Source organism: Limanda limanda, chromosome 15 (assembly GCF_963576545.1).
Source record: "Limanda limanda chromosome 15, fLimLim1.1, whole genome shotgun sequence".
In the NCBI taxonomy this organism is placed as follows: Eukaryota; Metazoa; Chordata; class Actinopteri; order Pleuronectiformes; family Pleuronectidae; genus Limanda; species Limanda limanda.
This window is the reverse complement of record NC_083650.1, coordinates 3,443,986-3,460,147: the sequence shown is the minus strand read 5'-3', so window position 1 is coordinate 3,460,147 and position 16,162 is coordinate 3,443,986. Positions and strand designations below refer to the sequence as shown.

Below are 16,162 nucleotides of genomic sequence, written 5' to 3'. Positions count from 1 at the left end.
TCGATGGACAATCCAGTTCTGGAAAAGAGAATAGAATCAAAAACTGATCTATGGAATCCACAAATCTTACCTGATAAAAGTTGACCTCATCCAGTTCTCGAGTCTTACTCCATGAATATTCAGTTTTGAGTGGAACCCGGAGTTCGACCACAGATTTGAGTCCTGATTCTAATCTCATAAAGGCCTGATAAAAGTTTCCCATAAATGCACTACAGTATTTGTAGTGTGCTCATGTTACTGTGTGTTTGCACTATGGTCCAGACAGTCAGACTTTACTGTGGCCTGTAATACAGAACTTCTCTTTCACTCTTTAGTCTGTTGAAGTGACCCTCATGCATGTGCACCCACAATTTCTATGTCTGTTCTCTGATGTTTTCATCTTCTCCCATTCATTTTTCAGAATTTAGTAGATGGTCAATTTCGTCAACAATGCTGGGAAACCTTTTATTTCCGGCTTATTACACTGTTCGTTTACCATCAGTGAAAATATTGGTCTTTCCAGTCCATCAGTCCATGGAAGTGAATATGCATTCTTTAGATAATAGCTGTAGCTGCAGTCAAAGTGGTAGAATAGTGACTTCCTGCTTCTTCCAGCTGTGTCTCCGCTCTCACTGAACCGTCATCCTGCAGCAGACGCCTCCAATTCATTCACGTGACCTTTTCAAATTGAGCTGTGGAGAAGCGAGATGCTCCAACTGCCAGAAAACCGATTCATATCAATGTCATGTGAGGCTTAGTGACGCTGGTCAGATCCATTTCTCATATCTGCCACAGCTGTATCCGTATGGAATCCAGTAAATTACCACAGGATGATAACGTATAGCCAAGGCTTAGGGATGAGGTGATGGCGTGACCACCATATAGCAAGGCTAACAGACAGCTAACACATCACCACATGTGTTAAGCCGAAAGGCAAATGCTTGTGCTTAAGCTACAGTAAGTCACATCTGTGCTGATTGATATTATAAGAGGCCGAGGCCTTTTGACCTCCGTCCAACATGCATGGATCTGCTGAGGTATTAACACTAGAAGGACGCCGTACAGTCGGTTTTATCACCAACGACCGTTAATACCTACAAGTGGCAGAAAGGAAAATCCTCCCTGAAATAGAAAACAGTCACTTTCATGCCATTTTAATTTAATATTCATGTTTTGTAGCCTCAGACACGGCCTCTGTTTGGACATTTTGTTTGAGTTATTGTTTGGACGCAGGTTAGCTGGTGCTCTGTAGATTCTAATTCATCTTTTACATTATCATGATGTAGGCCTATACAAATATATATTAACAGCAGTAAGTACGAACTGACCAAATATACATTAGCAAAATAAAATAAAGGGAAAGTGGAACAAGGTGGACATGTCTATCAAGGGTCATGGAATCCACAACTTTATGTAAAAAAGCTTACGTCAGTGTAGTTTGCAGATTAAATGAGCTTGGATTTTTAAATCTGAGGGAATCCATTATTAATACATGACGGAGGATGAAGGAGTAGAAACTGTGGATGGGCCTGCAATGTTAATTCAGTTTGAAATGTCAGTGTATGTGAGCTCATTTCTGTGCACGCGTCTCTACATGTAATGACAGGCGGAGATCTAATACTGCCTCGGCACTAAGTCAGGCTGAAATTGCGTGTCGAGCAAGGTGCACACCCCCCCGAGGCGGGGAAGGAATCAGCTCCACAACAAAGTGCACATGTATACAGGCATTATCATCCGTGCACACACCCACATCTCACCATGAATCATCACGTATTCTCTCCAAATGACTTCATTTCTCTGACTCCATTCCTCCACTTCACCTCCCATTGTTCTGGCATGCACAGCGAGTAGGCAGGTACTGAGCACAGCGCTGCCACGTGCAGCCCGGCTAATTTTACATTCTCTTCTGTGAGAGCACGTGGCGTTTACTTTTTTTGGGGAGGAGGAGGAGGAGGAGGAAGTGGTGATGGCAGCCGTGGAGGAGAAGAACAGCAGTGAAAACAATGAGAATGAGGAGGATGAGGAGGAGGAGGAGAAGGAGGAGGAGGAGAGGAAACACGACGAGAAACACGGAGGATGCAGAAGCAAGAGGAGGCAGAGAGGAAATGTCGTGCAGGACCTGTTTATCTAGGTCATCCATGTTTTCATCCTCACTGGCCTTCTCCTCTCGCGGCCTTTTCCCTCCACCTTCCTCCCTCTCAATTCCCCATCTTCCCATAGTGTACGTCCTCCAGTCAGTGCAGCGCGCCGCCTTTTCCAGTCAACTTCTGCTGGCCTGGATGCTAATGGCTGCCCATGAAAGTTTAAATACCCCGAATGGCTCAATAATTTAATGATTACCTCTTAGCAGACAGACAGCAGAGTCTCCTCTGTTCGGCCTCTTCACAGATCACTAAGTTGGAAAGATGGAGAGAGTTTATCAAAACCTCCGAAGTTGAGGGGAGAGAATACATGTGAATATTCCAGCAGATGTCTATTAGAGTCTGTCGACAGTGTTTTGACTGAGCAGCATCATGAGGTGATCCAGAGCCAGCTGTCTTCTGGGGGACCAAATACTAAAAGCATGAATATGTGTTTCTCCACCCTTTAGGCTGTTCATATATAAATTACCCAACTCCTCTTTCTGTCCATGTTTTCATCCATGCAATGGAGTAAAAAAAATTTGCACGATACCTGCTCACACTAAAGCAGCAGCTGAAAAATAAGTTGTGCGTTTTAATTCTTGAATCTGGTCCCTACTGTAGAACAGCTGTGAGCTTTAGCTGCAGATATGCTCCTCGCTGTATCCCTCAGGAACTTGAACAGTGCATATCACTTCCTCTTTTGGTTCCATTCTTTCCAGTCTTTCACACGGAAACCTGAATAATACAGAGAGTTGGACTGACTCGAATAAGAAAAAGCAAGAAAATCATTTTTGCAATATCTGAGAGAGGAGTGTTTTCAGTCAATTCCCACATAAACGAGTTCACCTCAGACATCGAAGTCGCCTGATCGGTTCCAAAAGTGGCTGAAAACTCCAGTTGATTTAATCCCTTTCAAAATAAATTGGTGGTAATGGAGCAGTGACAATAAAGTCCGTGTGTGCGTGTGTTTTGATGAAAAATTCCCGAGCTAAATCGGACGTGACAAAGAGGAACGTAGATTTTATGGATTCCAGGAGAGAGAGAGAGAGAAAGAGAAAGAGAGAGAGAGAGAGAGGAGCGAGTGACTGTGCATTTCACAGATAAGTGTAAATGGGACAAGGGGACAGTTTCACAGATGGAGTCACGCTTCACAGATCTGTAGGCTGAGCAGAAGGGGACCTCTGCACTCTCTTTCTCTCACCTCTCTCTCGTTCCCTCTCTCCATGTTTTTTCCCTCTGTGGGGTGTGAGGGCCCGAGGGTTCCCGTCTTAATTACTGATGAGAGATGCCGAGCCTGAACACCTGGCCTCACCTAACAGCGTGATTCACTCAGGGATCATTTCTCACCCCATGGTTTTGCAGGAATAGCACCCAGCTCTTAAAAATAAAAGAAAAAGGTAGTGTGTGTCGTGTGTGTGCATACCTGTATATCTGTGTGTGTGTGTGTGTGTGTGTGTGTGTGTGTGTGTGTGTGTGTGTGTGTGTGTGTGTGTGTGTGTGTGTGTGTGTGTGTGTGTGTGTGTGTGTGTGTGTGTGTGTGCGTGTGTGTGTGGTGTTCTGGTGTTAAGGCTGATTGCTCCTCCTGATTTAAGCCCCCCCCCTTGCTTCAGCACATTATTCCCACCGCCCGACCAAAGGCCCACGACAGAAACAGCAGGTCTGCTCATCAGATTTTCATCTTATCATTTCCTCCCATTCCCACGACCCAGACAACATCTCATGAAAATGTGTGTTTAATTACTTAACTATAAATGGAACAGTATCTGTGGCATCTTTGGATTTTTGCAGCATAATCTCACCCTTTCAGTGTGTGTCTGTCAAAGCTTTACACGTATAACAGTATAAACAGAATGCCACTGCACATGAGTGAGGTGTATATATATACCAGGAATGTCACAATGCCAAAAATGAAATTGTTTATATGGAAACCATGAAATATCCACGATTTTTGCTCCCTAATTTGACGCCATGGCAAAAAACAAAACTATAAATCCCATTTACTATTATTAACATTATAATACAGAACAGTGGCATGTTGGAAAATTATGAGGTTTCACTTGTCAGGTATAACTCAATGACTGTAAGGAAACAGCATAGGCTGCACACACACACACACAAACACACACACACACACACACACACTGGAGTACAAGCGTGAAATTCCTAATAAATACAGTATAAAGACGAGTGCCATATTTAATAGCTAATGAAACACTGAGCAACTGATGCATGTCGCAGCTGCAGGAAACAGGACATTGGTGATTCTTGACATGTTGTCGCACGTCAACCAGTGAAAAACATGTGACCTGAACACATGGTTGTGTTTTTACATGGAAGCAAAAATAAGGAGTGGGTGTTTTGATGGGGTCACATGACCCTGGTGCATTTTGCCCTTTACTGCTGTCAGATTAAATCAGTTTGAGTGTGCGTCTGGTATTCAACGATGGGAGGAGCTGTGCCCATTTACACACTGTTTACTGGTCGTGTCCATAACCAGGAACTGTCCATGTTACCGTGACAACGTCCTGTCGTCTGCTGAGAGGGTAAATCAAAGCTAAACCTTGAAATTTGCCCTAATTACACAGCAGGGGTGTTTTTTTTGTGCTAATAAGTTCCCAGAAGAAGCGAAGCAGAGAAAGTAGATTTTTGTCTGGACAGATTTTCGCTCCTGTGATGTTTGCTTCGCTTGCACTTTCATGTTTGACCTCCTCCTTCCTCTCTCTCCGTTTCTCCCCCTCCAAACACAATGCCAAACTGCAGATGCTCCAGAATTTCACTGTCTGCCTCCTCACAAGCTCCGGCCCAATTAGTGTTGTTATTTTGACAACTCCAGCTCGATCCATCCCACTATGTTTCCGTCCTCCACCGCCTTTTCTCCTCTGCTGGAATTTTTCTCTCCCGTCATATCGCTCATTTCCTTCTTTCATCTCGCTCCTCCCTCCCTTCTCTCCTCTCTCTCTCTTATCTCTCTTACCTTGTGATAACCCATTTCCCCTCTCCTGTCTGCTCTTACTTCCATTCCCTCTCTCTGCCGCCGTCTCAGCCCGGTTATCACCATTCATCTCATATCATGCTAGAACGGCTCGTGCTGCGGCATGGCTCCTACTGAACAGTTATCAGTGTGTATCTGCTCAGCTGAAGGTGTGAATACTGAACATGGAGGTTTTGTTTGTGGTGGAGGAACAGTACTGCCGGCTCGGGAAGATGGATGGAGCAGATCAGGGGCTTGAATGACAAGACAAATTGTAATAAATGACTCTCAAGCTGACGAATGAACACACAGGGCTACGAATAGAACCAATCACGGTAGATAAACACTGACATGACGCACACAGTTTGTGTGTTCTCCTCTAATATGACCCACTTTTCTGCTCTGTGTTTTCTAACAGTGTAGAACGGTCTTTACAGGCTCTGTTGTGTGTTATGCATGGACTTGGCTGAGGTCATGCTCCTACCTGCCATGTGCCTGCATGGGTGTGAGTGTGTGTGTGCGCATGGTCATGCATGCACCTGTTTGTGTGATGTTCACCACAGTGGAGCTGTGATGGATGGACTCCTGTGCTGCTCCACTGGGGCCATTAGTGGGAGAGTAGTGGCCACCTGGGTGTGATGCACCACGCTGGAGGTTGAAGGCCGGGACAGACACCTCCCCCCCGCTCGCTGTGCCTGAGTGTGTGTTAACGTTGTGTGTTCCTGTCTAAGCTAGCGTACCCTAGTACACACAACCTTGTGATCATTTTTTTTTAGATGTGTTAGCGTGTGGCTGTGCATGTGCTCTTATGTTACGCCGTGCCCTGACCTTCATCCTCCCTCAGTGAATACATACTTCCATCAGCAGAACAACCCCCCCCCCCCCGGAGGAAAGGGTTAAGGTTGTCAAAATAAAGCTGAAGGTTTGAGTAAAAAGGAAATACTGGTCAGTACATAATGGTGAAATGGTAAAAGAGGTAGTTAATGGGTTGCATTTACGTAGCACTTTCCAGGTCTTAACCACCACTCAAAGCACTTTAAACCACGAGTGGCATTCACCCATTGACACGTATGATAATACAACGTTTCTATAGGTACCACTTTTCTATCAATCAGCCGGAAACTCTTATATCACAGCCGTGAGAGCGGAGGAGTGAGGGATCGAACCACCACTTTTGCAGTTAGTGAACAACACGATCCACCTCCACCTGATATGATGCACGTTTGAAAAAATACTCGTGCAACTTGGCTGTACAGAAAATAAGACGTGTGAATTAATTTCTTCAAGTACATGTTTGTTTATGATATATATGCATAACAGGTTTGTTTTGTGGTGCTGCATCATTATAATTATAATTATATTTCTTACTTCGTGATTTCAACGGTGTGAAACACAACAGACTACAGCTCTGGGAACTGCAAAGTGCACTGAGCATCTTACGTGGGTTGTAAAACACGGCACCTTCCCTTCCACCAAGATAGAAAGGTCGAGCCACATTTAGAAACAGCACTGTTAGCAGCATCATCACCTTTAACCTCACCTAACCGCATGCTTGTCTTCATTTCTCAAATCCACGCTCACTTCTCACTTCCCAGTGAAGCCCGTGAGCCAACCAGCCAGCAGCCCTTACCTCAGCCCCCCCCCCTGCCTGCTGCACACACAGGCTGCAGAAACCCTGTCACACCCACTCAGCGTCAGCAGCTTTCCTGAGTTACATGTGCACTGGGACCGCAGTCGTTGGTATGGGCATGGAAGGAGGAGAAAGACACCCACTGTCAGTTTGGTTTCCTGTCTGTGTAATCACCTTGGGTTGATGGTGGTGGACTTTGCACTAACGAGCTTCTGGAGTGAAACGGCTTCTCTGTCACTTCAGGCCTCAGCTGCAGCTCCTTCACTCCATCCAGGCTGCACATCCACAGAAGCTGACATGTGCACATAGAGTTGTACCGGGTAGAATTTGAAGCTAGGGCAGTAATATATCACAGCAAATGTGTCAAACTAAATTAAAAGGATGAGGCATATTTATTTGAATATATTCGGCCTTCCACCTGAATGTTTGAATTTCAAATAACGGCCGATTCAACTGTCTGTCGTCCAACATCATTGTTTCCTGCTCATTGTTTGACATTTTAAACCTGATCCACGTCCATGTGATGGATGTTACACTGGTCTTTTTCTTACCGGCTCCTCCTCCTCCTCTTCTTCATTGTGTGCAGTGCTGAAAAGCGAAGCACAATGGAGTGGCTGGTGTTTTCCAGACGATTCTCTGGTTCTGCTAATGATGATAAATCCGCATCCTGGGCTCTGCTCCCCCCCCCAAGATGATTGGTTAAAGAAATAAAAAGCAAAGCAGAGCATTTTTATCGCCCCTGGAGCAGAATACAAATGGCTGCAGCAAGACCAATGAGACTCAGGAGTTTTGACGTCATCACTTCATAAAGAGCTGGAATCAAACGACACAATTAACCCTCCTGTGTAATCGTGCTTTGATATAATAATAAATTATGTCCATTTCCAAATGTCACGTTTCTGTCACCTCTCTGGTTGTATATTCATCATCCATTAAAATGACATCCTATTCTAAATAAGACTTGATTTATAAATAGCGGCCCACAGCACTCACAGCCGTAACCTGAACTGTTAGTCACCCCCTGTGTAGCAGAAACTGATGATTCCTCTTCCTCGGAACCAAGTCACACAGGGGCCAAGTGATAATGATGTCTTTTTATATGATAATGACACTTCTTTCAAGTCTCTGTGCACAGCTGTAAAAAGGCTGCCCTCCTTCCACGCGCACTAATGTTGCCTCTTCCTCTTCCCCTGGTAGCATTCATAATAAATGGAGCAGTGCAATTTGTATTTTCCATTTGTGTGTTCGAGGCGCTTCTCATTTAATCGCCTTATACTCACCTGCAGCTCTTGGATTGGCCAGGAGGTGTTCTCCCTCTTAACTCTACCAAAATCCACCCAACGTTTACAGCAGGTCTGCAGTTTGTGAGCAGTGAAGCATTCTTTGTATGATTTTGTAGTTTTTGTAAAATAAAAAATAATTCATGGCACCTCTGAGCACGGTCAGAATCCACCGCCTTTTTCATTTGCCTTGCTTATGAGCTTGTATCCTAACTAAGCTGTAAATCAGATTACTGCATGTCCCAAATCTTAGAGCCTTAAATATGTACGACCCGTCCTAATGAGCTAGTAGAGCTTGGAGCAACTCTCTTCGTAGACCAACATCTTTCCCTTTACACATCCTGACAAACTGTAGATTCAGGACCTCTCCCGACTCTCTCAGGATGGCAGTGGTGAGATCTGGTCATTTGATGATGAACGACACTGACACTGATGAAGAGAATCAGACGAAGAGAAGGATGGAGTGAGAGAAAGAAAGCGGAGAGATGGCCGTGCTAAGCAGCTTTGAGACCACGTGGAGTCGGAGGCTCGTTTGGAGACCAAATGGCTGCTGCTACCCCATATCAGTGCTCCACATAAACACCCTACCCCCCCCACCCCACCCACGCACTTAGATAGAAACACAAGAATATGCATGTGAAAACACACACTGATACCCATCCGCCCACACATCTGCAATCCACTATCGCTGCTGCACAACGAGTAAACCAGATGTGCTTCCCACACACATCTCCTCTCTACATCCATCCCCTGGCAAGGATACAGACGACAAGGGAGCAGAGGAGAGAACAGGAAACGGAGGGAGAAAGGAGAAGAGGGGGTGTATTACACTGAGGGAGCAGGGGGAGGCGGGCGCTGGTGGTGGTGGTGGAAGCCACATAGCAGGAGGAGAGACGAAAGAGGGAAGGGTTGGTTAGAGAGACGGGAGCAGTGTGTCCCAGCACTGCAAAGGGAGGGAACAGGGGGGGGGGGGGGGGAGCGGGGGGAGCGGGATGACTCAGACTAACAGATGAGAGAGTGAGAGAAGAGGAGTTCTATAATTCATGTTTGGGAATTGCCCTGATTCTCCGTGGGTCTGACTACATGGCGTCATGCTTCAGAGATGGAGGGATGAGCAAATTGATCGTGATGATATGGAGGATGCTGTCGTGTTTTGTGTGGTCACTACGTTTTTAGGAATGTCGCCCACCCACAGTTGTGTATCTGCCACGTGTCTGCGTGTGTGTTTATTTCTGGGTTTCAGACATCATCAATCGATAAGGATCACAGGCTGACACCTACTGGTTTCACTTCTGTCCTGGAAGATGTCTCCTCGGACACTCGCCACCTGGGACAGACGTCTGTCTTTTTTATTTACACATTTAAAAACATTTTCATTTTTAAATTTTCTGTTGTAAAGGACATTAATTCATCGCTGTTGTTAATTCATATTTTCCTCTGTTTTATTTGAACCAGGTCAAAGGTCAATGAACGCCTGTCATTGCTTTGTCTTTACTGAAGTTCGACTTTTCTTGTCACTAGTGCCTGGTTGGGAAGAAGCTTTGGTTGCAACCGATTCTGTTCGTGAAAGAAAGGACTTAAAGACAAAAGGTCTATTTTGGTAGATGTATAAAACAAGATGGCGTGGCACAGCGAGCATCATGATTTTCTTTTTTTGTAGCAAAGGTCGACATTGTTATTGCAACTGGAGTCTGAACCAAAGAACAGCCAGAAATGGTCTTTGACTTCATTCATCGTTTGTAAATATTGGGCCACAATGTTCCTGTCACAACCGCTGGTGAGACCAAATCCAAAGTGCAGCATGGAGCCGTCTATTCATAAATAGCGACTCTGAGTATAATCTAGACAGCTTTGGATTCCTGGGGATCCACAAGTAGTTCAACCTCACCTGGTAAAAGAAAAAAGCACAGCAGCGTCTGCACGATTTGAGGCAGAAACGAGCTGAATGGAAATCTGCTGGTGACCTTTTACCGCTGCACAATTCAGAAGCTCCTGTCGTACGGCATGTGGCTGCTCGGCTGCCGATTAAAAAAGCTTCGCGGATGAACTCAAAATGTTATCGGCTGCCCTCTGCCTTCATTACAACACATCGTGGACCTCGGCTTCGTCTCCAGAGCCAGAAACACGGTGACTGTTCGCACCCTGGTCACCATCTGTTTGAACCTCAGGTCACTAAAAACTACAACCAGCAGATTCATAAACTGTTTCTTCCCCCAAGGCCATTTAAACTCTGACCCAACACACAACACACACAGTAAACAATCTTATTTCATAGTGTTATGCACTTCTATATCTGTTTGTGCGCATGTGTTTATGTTGTGTTAGGACACTGGATTGTGTGTGTTGTCTTTTAATCTCATGTCTATGCATCTCTGGAGCAGTAATTTGGATTTAGTTGAATTCTGCTGATACAAAGATAATACAGGCTTTTCTATTCTATTCTTCTTCTTTTCTATGATTCCAGTATAGTTCTTGGAAAATCTAATTCAGCTTTACACTCGCGGTTCAGGAGAAATACACTTTGCACTGGAGGTGAGGAAGCTTCTTTGTATTTTGCCTAAAGGGTAGAATAAGCATTTAGATCACATGGAGGACGTCTTGAGTTTTGTTGAGATGGTTTTAATCAGAGTTGGGAGGTTTGCTTCAGGGATTGTATCTAAAAAGATTGATGCCGACAGTGTGTGACCAGATCTCACAGTGTCAGAAGTAGAATCCTGCTTTTAAGGTATAAGAATCATGCACATTGGTTTCCAGCTGAACCCCACCAGGCTTGATGTTACACTAATACTCAGAGACGACCTTTCAAAATTAATTAGAAAACTCTGAAAAACGCAATATGACAGAGCAGCAAAAAGACTGTATTCAGCTCCAGAACAAGGAAGAGAAAGCCCATCTTTATCATCCACGTTCCCCCACTTAATTGCCAATTACTATGGTGTGATATCACATAATCATATTACAGGATTCTGGCTCCAGTGGACGGAATTGCTCCTGTTCGGATACAGTGCTACATGAACTGTACTACCAGGGTTTTAATTGCAGTGTCAGAAAACACAAAGAGTTCTCGTGTATGAGGCTCGGGGACTGACAATGTTATGATGAATCCAGGTTTCATTTGAATAGCACTGTAATTAAGTCACAGGGATATTGCCATGTGATGAAATGGGATTCCCACCGAGAATCTATTAGATATCATGTCAAGTTTATTGTTTTCCGTGAAAAATGAATGCAACCAAAACATATATGAGCGATTCCGCCTCGGGCGCTGCGTGGCGTGTTGCGTGGCGTGTTGCGTGTTGTGGAGCTGGTGATGGTCATGTGATCCTCCGGTTCTGTTCAGGGAGCTCCTCCTGATGGACAGCCTGAGGCGGGGGGGCCAGATGCTTCCCCCTGCAGGTGCTTCGTTGGCTCACTTTTCATCTCAAGTGAAGTTGAACCGCTGCGTACCGAGGTGACAGTGGGGCAGAGGGTTGGAACGCAACCCCCCCCCCCCCCCCGTGGCGTGCAATAGAGGCCTGAGAGGCTGCACAGCTGGGGCTCGTCTGCCTTTTATCCTACGAGGTCATTTCAAGAGTGGGTGAATTTTTCAGTTAGGTTCAGTTATGAACTCTTCTCTTATGCACCAGGTCTTTCTCATCCAGAAAACCATCTTTTAATGGTAAGTTATTATGTGTGCAGAATATATTTTGTCCATGCATTCATAAACAATCCTGCAGTCCGTCTGCGCAAGTTTGTCCTGATCCATCGATAAATTTTTTGTCATGTGACCCCAAACCCTTTTTTTATATACAGCCATAAGCTAAATGTTATAGAAATTACCTCTATGGTAGTTGAGGTTGGGGACTTCTTCGGAAACGTTGCAAATTTTTGCATATCTGTCGGCAGCTAACGTACGGAACTCGTCTGCTCCACTGCAGGAACGACACAAAATCCTAGAGTGAGGGTTCGCCAGGTCACATCGCTGCTAACTTCAACACGATCTTTCAACGTTACCTTCGGGGGGTGGGGGGGGGGGGATTTGCATCTGTGGCTCGGCTTCATGCTCGATTAACACATCTGTGTGCGCTTGACTGTGTGGCAGCTAAACCTCCACACAGTGGGCAGCTAATGCAACAGACTGAGTCCTGCTTGTTTCCAGTAGACGGAGCGGGTGCACAGTGTGTGTGTGTGTGTGTGTGTGTGTGTGTGTGTGTGTGTGTGTGTGTGTGTGTGTGTGTGTGTGTGTGTGTGTGTGTGTGTGTGTGTGTGTTTCTCACTCTGCATGTTCGTGTGTAGTGCACGTCCCTGTGTTGTGTTCCCATATTAATATTACATATGCATCCTGCTGGTAAAAAACGAAGAAGCGTAGTGTGCGTGGAGGATTTGCTTGAGAGCGCCGCGCACTTATGATTCATTTAATTTCGGGCCCATGCACCGTGTGTTCTGCAGAGACTGGAGTTTGATATGCAGCTTGTGCTCGTGTGAGTTTAATTACTTTGCCTGCAAACATAGTTATTCAGCATGTGCACTTTCATGAAAATCGTAAGTCTGCTTCTGTATTTCCAGGACTGACTGTTTTATTTGAATGAGACATGTCTGCAATTCAGATTCAGCCTGACGTCACACAGAGGCTCCAGATGGATCCAGGTGTATCCCCACTGGGCTGTGCCGGCGCTGTGGCAGGTCCTGGCTGCTCTGGTCCAACCTCTCTGATGCCATTAGCCTCGTCTGTGTCATTATCAAGCTTTTAATGTGAGGTATTAATATCCCAATGTAATTTATCTTCCTGGCGCAGAGTGTTCATGCTTTACCTCCCACTATATTCGACATTGATAAGCAGTTATTTTATTACACCTCACATATACTTAACATTGCAGTTAATCAGTTTTAATGCACTTTGATTTTAGCTTCATGCATTTAATGTGGATCTGTTAAGCACTTATGTCTCTGAAATGTGTTTTAATTATAAATGTACATACATATCTAATTTTCACCAATGTTTAGGAAATGAATGGAAACGATGTAAAATACATTCAGATATATTTTGTACCTGCATCTGTACAGATGCACGTGATGTTTCATCTAAAGGGCAAACATTGCACTGATATTAATATTTCAAGCAGCATTCCACTCATTTTACTTATTTATTTTGTGTGAGTGAGGAAACAAGGAAATTAAACATATATCGTATGAATTCAAACAGAGGAAAATAAACCACGACAACACCAACTAACAGAAATACACACTTGTCCACCCACATCATGAGGAACACACATACACAAACCTATTTTGACATAAGAGATACGTGTAGCCGGAGGCCATTACTCTCTCAGAGGCAAGGGGCAGCTTGACTGAGAGATAATGGACAGAACTATTACAGCCGAGGAGAACCAATACTTCACTATTAGATAATAAATCAATTATATGTTTGTATGTTGCTTTCTGCCTCGACCTCCCTCATTAATGCTCCAGAGCTCCTGTAACAAACACAGTGGAAATGCGTCCAACCGTCAAATAGGTCGGAAACGTCAGGTGGTCTCTTCAGGTGGCAAGTTTCTGTCTGTTGGGATATAGCAATGCAGCAAAATGGTGGATACGAGGGAAACAAGAGATGCATGAAGTAGGTTAACATATGCAAAGTGACATCCTGTGCTGTGGTGATTCATAAAACCGCTTCAAAAATATACTTAATAGAGCTTAAAAATCGCAGCGTGCCAGATGGCGACGTCCCAGCGAGACCGGATCCACCTATGACATGAATTTAAATGAAGAGTAAAGAGACAAAGCGAGACGGAGGAAGAGATACTCATATTTCATTCGTGCTGCTCCTCCTCACTTTGTCCCGGCTCTGTCGCTCCCAGAGATGGAGTTCCCTGCAGGGAGGCAACAAAGACACGACAAAGACACAACAAAGTGACAAGTGAGGACAAAAGATGCTGCAGATGAACAAGAGAGAGCGTATTTATGACCGTGATGGACTGACAGCTTAACTACACAAACATCATCCTCTCCTCAGAACAGGGGGAATGCTGGCAAACTGCATAAAAGAGCACAAGCTAACTAGAACAAACCTGACAATTCAAGGACTTTAGTTTTGGCAGACACGGAGACAACACTTTACTGCTGGTGACAAACATAAAGTTTAGTTTCTCAGGACATGCAAAATAAGACATATGAATTAAACATTGAGCTGAAGTAACAATTCCAAGTCTCCACTTATAGCCTTTTCTATGATTCAGCTCTTTTTGATCAGAGGATTTGTTTTACATTTTCAAAACGGACGTGAAGGAAGTGTCGCAATTTATTCGAGAGAAAAGGAAAAACAGAAGCGACCGTAGTTGAAGCTTTTCTGGAGAAAGACTGTTGATTTCCAAGCTCATCAGCTAAACCAACACAACTTACCATCCAAATTGGTGGAGGCAAAACAAACACTATAATATAAAATCACATGCAAACAAACACAGATTCAAATTACACTGTAGCTTGTTTTTTCTTGGATTGTTTGAAAACTGCAGTGACAGAAAAGAGACCTGGAGGTTATAGCTAAACTAAAGAACCAATTTGAGTCCATCCAACCAAATAAATCCTCTGTGCTACAAAACTTATTTTAAAACCATTTCAATGAGCAAATATCGTGAAACAGATCAGAGGACGTGATGGTTTCCCATTCAAAGGGCAGACGGCTCCTCCCACCGTCTCTGGTAAATCCTTAAATTCAAACTATTCATCAGCACGTTACAGACTTAGAGTCTCGAGCTCCGACTGACCCCATTTCAGCTTTCCTGTCCTTTTTGTGCACAAGCATGAGCGCCCCCCCGATGTTGCTGATTGGCTGTAATGGTGTGGGTGTCTGGCTCAGTTTAAGCTATTTTGTTTATCTCCTGTTTATCATCAGACAGAGTAGGAATCACTTTTTTCTTCTTTAAAGAGCGAACCCGGATCAACAGATTGGTCAAGTTGCATATGACTCTATTTAACTGGTGGAACTGTGGCAATGTGTTCATTCTGCAAAAAGAAGAACAGCCTCAGCAGCAAATTAAAACTCGCAGAGGATAAAAGGCTTGTTTCTAAAATATGATAAAATATACTGTCTGTTAGAATCCTGTTAGAAACTCAGGCCTGTTTCCCTTTTATCCGAGGAGATGCACCAACTATCAGAGAGTCTAACTAAGTTATATATTATATAATATATGATGATATGATTAAATATCAATATATATGCATTCATGTTCTGCTCTCATCTCTTTGTGCGCTGTCACAAACAGAATGAAGTTATTTCACAGGCTGAAAGCGGCACAAGGTCGGTTCAAGGTGGTGCAGGGAGGTGGAATTGATTCCCACTTGGCCGTGGTGCGTATGGGGTTACCTAGTCACATGGAAACACATGCACACACACACACGCCCACACAAACACACACTCTCATGGTGGTTCACGTGGAAAGGAGAAACTGGCTTTGTTCTGTTCACGTGTGAATCCTGAAACTGAATGCAAAAATCTTGTTAAACTTCTTTTAATTTCCCAAAAGGAGGCGAGCAGCCGAGTTGTCTTATTTAACAATCTCCCCGGACATCCCAACTGTGTTGTTGGCTCATGTTTCAGTGCATTGAACTGGAAAACCTTAGCATGTGTGCTGCTTCCTTTCCTCCTCCTCCTCCTCCTCCTCCTCCTCCTCCTCCTCCTCCTCCTCCTCCTCCTCCTCCTCCTCCTCCTCCTCCTCCTCCTCCTCCTCTTCCTCCTCTTCCTCCTCATCCTCCTCCTCTTCCTCCTCCTCCTCCTCCTCCTCCTCCTCCTCCTCCTCCTCCTCCTCCTCCTCCTTTTTCTCCTCCTCCTTCTCCTCTTCCTCCTCCCTTTACCGCTCAGCGCTCAATGAATTATTCTAATTTTGTCATAGATCCAGTAAAATACATTTTTGACATTTAACTGGAACCACAAGCGTTTAACGGCACAGAAAGTCCGAACAACACAGGTTTGATGCCAGGTTGGAAAATATAGCACAAATAATTTACAATGAACATCAACGTTCACAAAATCCAGTATTTAAGGATAAAAAATTCCCGTCAGGAAAGTATCTTGATGGTACATTTGATTGTAAACATCCTTATGAGCCACTTCCACATTTCTTGTCTATTTTCGGTCCCAGCCAGTGAAGGAGCCCAGACTTAGCCAGCAGCTAAAAGTCATTTTTATGAGCTCTAAACG

General features: G+C 44.4%; 1 protein-coding gene across 1 annotated transcript in view; it reads left to right on the top strand.

Moving 5' to 3' along the window:
* LOC133020526 (pro-neuregulin-3, membrane-bound isoform) overlaps positions 1-16,162 on the top strand; it is a 288,466-nt gene that overhangs the window by 38,088 nt on the left and 234,216 nt on the right. The gene's annotated exons all lie outside the window — the stretch shown is intronic.